General features: G+C 62.7%; 1 protein-coding gene and 1 long non-coding RNA gene across 2 annotated transcripts in view; both read left to right on the plus strand.

The window, feature by feature from the left end:
* Positions 1-5,381, plus strand: part of LOC135976286 (uncharacterized) — a 15,014-nt gene extending 9,633 nt beyond the window's left edge. Inside the window, exons 2-3 of the long non-coding RNA XR_010593448.1 lie at positions 4,435-4,614; positions 5,100-5,381. This is a non-coding gene — a long non-coding RNA (uncharacterized LOC135976286). The remainder of the gene's footprint in view (positions 1-4,434; positions 4,615-5,099) is intronic.
* Positions 1-5,452, plus strand: part of BGN (biglycan) — a 62,858-nt gene that overhangs the window by 47,965 nt on the left and 9,441 nt on the right.

Genomic DNA, 5,452 nt, shown 5'->3' on the forward strand with positions numbered 1-5,452 from the left:
GGGGACCCCTCTGTCCTCCCCCCAGGAGCTGGGGTTTTGGTGGGTTTTTCAAACTGGAATCTGGATGTTTCATTGTGTCGGGAAAGCAAAAAAAACATTTGGACGGAGACGTGTTTGTCCTATGGCCCCGGACTCCCAGCCTTGGTCTCTCTCGGTCCGTACGACCCCTGGGAAGAAGGCTGGGCAATTGGGGGGGGCTGGTGAAGCACCCCACAGGTGAGCAGGGAGCTGGAGAAATGCCTTGGCGTGGGAGCGGTCCGGAGCTCCCCCGTTTCTAGTCCGTCAGGCGTGTAACCGACATCTCAGCCGCGTTCACCAAGACCCCCCCAGCCGGGCATCTCTGGAGCGTCTTCAAACACTGGGCCCCCTCGTCCGCTGTCCCCCAGGATATCTCTGGCCAACTTGGCCTCAGGGGTGGGGGGCAGAATGGGAATTTCTTGGGCTCAGGACAGAGGGACCCGAACAAAGCCCACAGCTTGTGACAGGTGGGAGGCGGAAAGAGATGGTCTAATGGTCCCTGCTGGCCTCCACTTGGAAGCCCTGGGGTCCGGACTGGTGTCCCCCGGGGCCTTTGAGGGCCAGGAGATCTGGTCTCATTGACTCCATGGGACGGACGTAGGCAGCTGATCGGTTGGCGGTGACTCAGCCACGGCTCCTGGCCACGGGGCTATGGGCATCCAACAGACTCAAGAGGGTGGAGCCGGGTGCGAAGGGGGGAGGGGCACGTTATCCAAGGAGGGGAAACTGAGGCACGGGACGGGCGACAGCTGGGAGGTTCAGAGGCATGGACTGAGAGATCTATTAGCAATCCACGGAAAATTTTAATGGGGGCCTACTGGGTTAGACTGGTGAGCAGGGGCTGGGAGCCCGGACGCCTGGGTTCTCTCACCAGATCTGGGAGAGGAGGGGGCTCTAGTGGTTAGAGCAGGGGGGGGCTGGGAGCCAGGACTCCTGGGTTCTCTTCCTGGCTCTGGGAGGGAGGTGGGGGTCTAATGGTTAGAGCAGGGGGGTAGGGCATATTTCTGAGACCATCCAGAAGAAAGTTAATGGGGATTGAAACTTTCCAGAGTCATGGACATCAGTGGCCCCCTGACGACGGGGAAAAGGGGGCGACAGTAACTGGATTTCTGGCCTTTTCCTCTGCAGCAGCCTGGGCCGGGGCAGGAGACAGGAACCCAGGCTAGATGGGCAGCAGGATTTGTTTATCCCAGGGCTGGTCGAACAGGGGGGCTGCGGGTCGGGAGTGAGGGGCACCGGCAGAGCTCTGGGGTGGGGCTAGAGGGAGCTCTGCCGGTGCCCCTCACTCCCGACCCGCAGCCCCCATAGGCCAGCCCTGCCGGTGCCCCTCACTCCCGACCTGCAGCCCCTGCTATTTCCCATGCTGGGTGTGGTGTGGAAGTGGGGGGCCCGGCCTCTCTCCGGTTCCCGGAGGTCCCCGGAAGCTGCGGGGAGGGGGACGGGGTGGATGGAACCAGGGAATGTGCCGGAGCCGGCAGGCGTCTCCATCACCGATCACTTGGCAACGGCGGTAAAAATAGCTCAGGATTCGGAGGAATCCAGCGCCCCCAAGACTGGCTCTGCTGAGCCATGCGGCTCCAGGCCCCCCAGACCTAACCTGGGGGCGGGGGGGAGGCTGGGCAGGGGGCTCGGCGGGGGGCGCTCTCCCCTGGCAGGCAGGGCCGGGCACTGGGGGGTGGGGGGCTCGGCGGGGGCTGGTCACTTTTAGGGAATGAATGTGCATCTTTCCAGTGGGAGGAAAAATTCATATCCTGATGTTCCGAGGTCGCAAAAGGAAAAGATCCCTTGGCCCCACACTAGTGGGCACAGGAGGGGGGCTGGGAGCCCGGACTCCTGGGTTCTCTCCCTGGCTCGGGAAGGGGGGGAGGGTCTGGGAGCCCGGACCTGGGTTCTCTCCCCGGCTCGGGGAGGGGAGGGGGGGCTGGTGGTTAGAGCGACACATCACCGCAACCCCACAGTCCATGGGCCCGTTGCTCTGCTCGGATTCGATCCCTCTCCCTTTTTCCCAGGGCGGGATTGGCCCCAGCAGCCCCTGGTCCTGCCCTCCCCCGAGCAGGCGCCTTCAGCTGCCCTGGTAGTTCCCAGCAGCTGCTCTCAAAGCACTAATCAGTGAACAGCCCCACTGCAGCCACCCTGGCACCTGAGCAATGACTGCAGCGGGGGAGTGAGGGGCACTGGCAGAGCTGAGGGGATGGGGCTGCGGGTCGGGAGAGAGGGGCACTGGTAGAGCTGGGCTGGCAGGGGCTGCGGGTCAGGAGTGAGGGGCACCGGCAGAGCTGGGGGGCCAGGGCTGGGCTAGCAGGGGCTGCGGGTCGGGAGTGAGGGGCACCGGCAGAGCTGGGGGGCAGGGCCGGGCTGGCAGGGGCTGTGGGTCGGGAGAGAGGGGCACTGGTAGAGCTGGGGGGCAGGGCCGGGCTGGCAGGGGCTGTGGGTCAGGAGTGAGGGGCACCGGCAGAGCTGGGGGGCCAGGGCTGGGCTAGCAGGGGCTGCGGGTCAGGAGTGAGGGGCGTCAGCAGAGCTGCACGACGGATGAATGGAGGAGTTGTTGGGTGGATGGATGGACAGAGTGTCACGGATCCATGAGCTCTTTTCCGTGCCCCAGCCTGTAGCCAGTCTCCCGGGAGTGACCCCTTTAGCATGTCGGGCCCCAAGGCCCCACACAGCTGTACCAGGGGAGGCCCATGTGTCTTTGGCACCAGCGCTCCCTGTCCCGCTCCGGAGTGAATCCAGCCCAGCCAGCCCCCTGCGGGAGGCTTGTCCAGGCCACCCGCCTCTAGGGTCCCACGGTTCTTAGGGAAGTGGGAGGAAGTGAAGGTCCAAGTCCAGCCTAGGCTGGTGAGTGTCTGGCCGTGTAGAAGGGAGCCCCAAGTTCCATGTCCCCCAGGGGCTTCCCCCCATGTCCACTTCCATTGTGGGTGGGTAAAGGTGCCATTGGGTTGGCTGGATGGGTCGGTGGGTGGATTAAGGTGTTTGTTGGGTGGATGGGTGGGTGGATGGGTGGGTGAAGGTGCTGTTGGGTTGGGTGGATGGGTCGGTGGGTGGATGAAGGTGTTGGGTGGATGGGTCGTGGGAGGATATAGGTGCTGTTGGGTTGGGTGGATGGGTCGGTGGGTGGGTGAAGGTGTTGGGTGGATGGGTCGGTGGGAGGATAAAGGTGCTGTTGGGTTGGGTGGATGGGTCGGTGGGTGGGTGAAGGTGCTGTTGGGGTGGGTGGGTGAAGGTGCTGTTGGGTTGGGTGGATGGGTTGGTGGGTGGGTGAAGGTGCTGTTGTTGTACTTAAAGTACTGCACAGGATCTTTTCAGGGGGAATAAGGCAGAACGCCACATTTATTAGTAATACACGTGTTCATTAACACTGTATTATATGCATATAATATATTACACTTACACAAACACACACACACAAACACACTCCGTCTTGTTGTTACCAATTAGTTGCTCCCCTTAACTTCACTGGCCAGGTGAGTTAGATGGGGGAGGGGGTGGAGCCGGGCTTCTGCTGATCCGGATCGATGCTCCCATGTTGACAAGACGAGACCCGGGGTCCTCTGCAAGACACCTCACTTTTATAGCAGCTTCCCTCTCCTGCAAATCTGTACCAGATTCAAACTCTGTGTCTGTGTCCATTGGTCCTTTGTGCTGCTTTCTTTTGAGTGTTGTCCCAATACTGCAAAGAGGGTGTTTCCAAAAGAAGGTGCTTGCTTCTAACCCCCGAGGCCGTCAGTATGTCTGCTTGTCTTTAATGAGCCCACTTGACACGCTTTATTGTCCTTGGGTCTGGCTCCCAGCCCCTCTCCAACAGTTGAGGCTGTCTGGAGGTGCTGCCTTTCATGCCTTGCTCATCCACACCTCATTCATTCAACAGGGCAATTGATTAAGAGTCGGGGGGGGGGGGGGGAGAGCTCTTGTTCTACTGCTAGCAAAAAGAAATTTTTCTTCTATCTTATTCTATCCTGAGGGGCTATAATATTATACCAAGGGCAATGCAAAGTTTCTAAATGAGGTTTTGATACAAAGTCCCATGAAAACAGAGGTCACACATGGGTAGACCCACCACAAGGTTATATGAAGAGGCACAATGTAAAGTCATATGAAAATTATCAGAGATTGATCTACACTGTTGGGGTGGGTGGATGAAGGTGTTGGGTGGATGGGTCGGTGGGTGGATGAAGGTGTTGTGTTGGGTGGATGGGTCAGTGGGTGGGTGAAGGTGCTGTTGGGTTGGGTGGGTGGGTGAAGGTGCTGTTGGGTGGATGGGTGGGTGGATAGGTGAAGGTGCTGTTGGGTGGGGGGCTGGATGGGGTGCCGGTGGGTGGGTGGAAACTCATGGGGATGGTGGACAGATGTGGGTACTAGAGGGGGCTTCCCCCAATTCTGACACACACCATGACACTCTTCTCCATGTGACTCCCCCAGGTGCCCCCAGAGTGGTGGGGGGCAAGCTGCTGCCAGGCTCTGACCAGGGTCCCCCATACTGACCGGCCCAGCCTTGTCCATGGATTGGCCCCTTGGCCACGCTCTGCCCGCCGGCCACGGCTGCTAGGGGGGACCCCACTTCGGAGGATGGAGACCCCAGCACAGAGCAGGCGCTGACCGGTGAGTGAGGGAGGAGGTGTGACTCCTGGGGGACAGCTCTCCCTGCCCAGTCCCCCACAGCACGGTGCCCCCCACTGCCCGGCCGTGACTGCCAGGGGAGAGAGAGCGCCCCCTGCCCCCCGCAGCCCCCCACTGCCCGGCCCTGACTGCCAGGGGAGAGAGAGCGCCCCCCACCCCCCGCAGCCCCCCAGTGCCCGGCCGTGACTGCCAGGGGAGAGAGAGCGCCCTGCCCCCCGCAGCCCCCCACTGCCCGGCCCTGACTGCCAGGGGAGAGAGAGCGCCCTGCCCCCCGCAGCCCCCCACTGCCCGGCCGTGACTGCCAGGGGAGAGAGAGCGCCCCCTGCCCCCCGCAGCCCCCCACTGCCCGGCCCCGACTGCCAGGGGAGAGCGCCCCGCGCCCTGCCCCCTGCCCTGCCCCCCGCAGCACAGCGCCCCCTAGTGCCGGCACACTCTCCTCCCTCACGCCTTCCTCTGCTCCTGTGCAGGCTTCCCCGTCTGCCCCTCCCGCCGCCCCAGCGCCAGGCCCAGCTCCCGCCCGCCGCCATGGGCGACCTGGCGAACAGCGCGCTGGATTTCTACCCCAAGAGCCAGCGGCGGGAGCTGAACCATGCGGGCGGCCTGGGCTGCACCCTGCCCGAGCTGCGGGGCCTCATGGAGCTGCGCGGGGCTGAGGCCTTGCAGAAGATCCAGGACGGCTACAGCGACATCAGCGGGCTCTGCCGCCGGCTCAAGACCTCCCCGACTGAAGGTACCGGCTCCTCCGTCCATGGCGCGTGGGGGGACAACCCAGGAGTCCAGGCTCCCAGCCCCCCCTGCTCTAACCCACCAGCCCCCACTC

The sequence above is a fragment of the Chrysemys picta genome, chromosome 17 (genome assembly GCF_011386835.1).
Source record: "Chrysemys picta bellii isolate R12L10 chromosome 17, ASM1138683v2, whole genome shotgun sequence".
NCBI lineage: Eukaryota > Metazoa > Chordata > Testudines > Emydidae > Chrysemys > Chrysemys picta.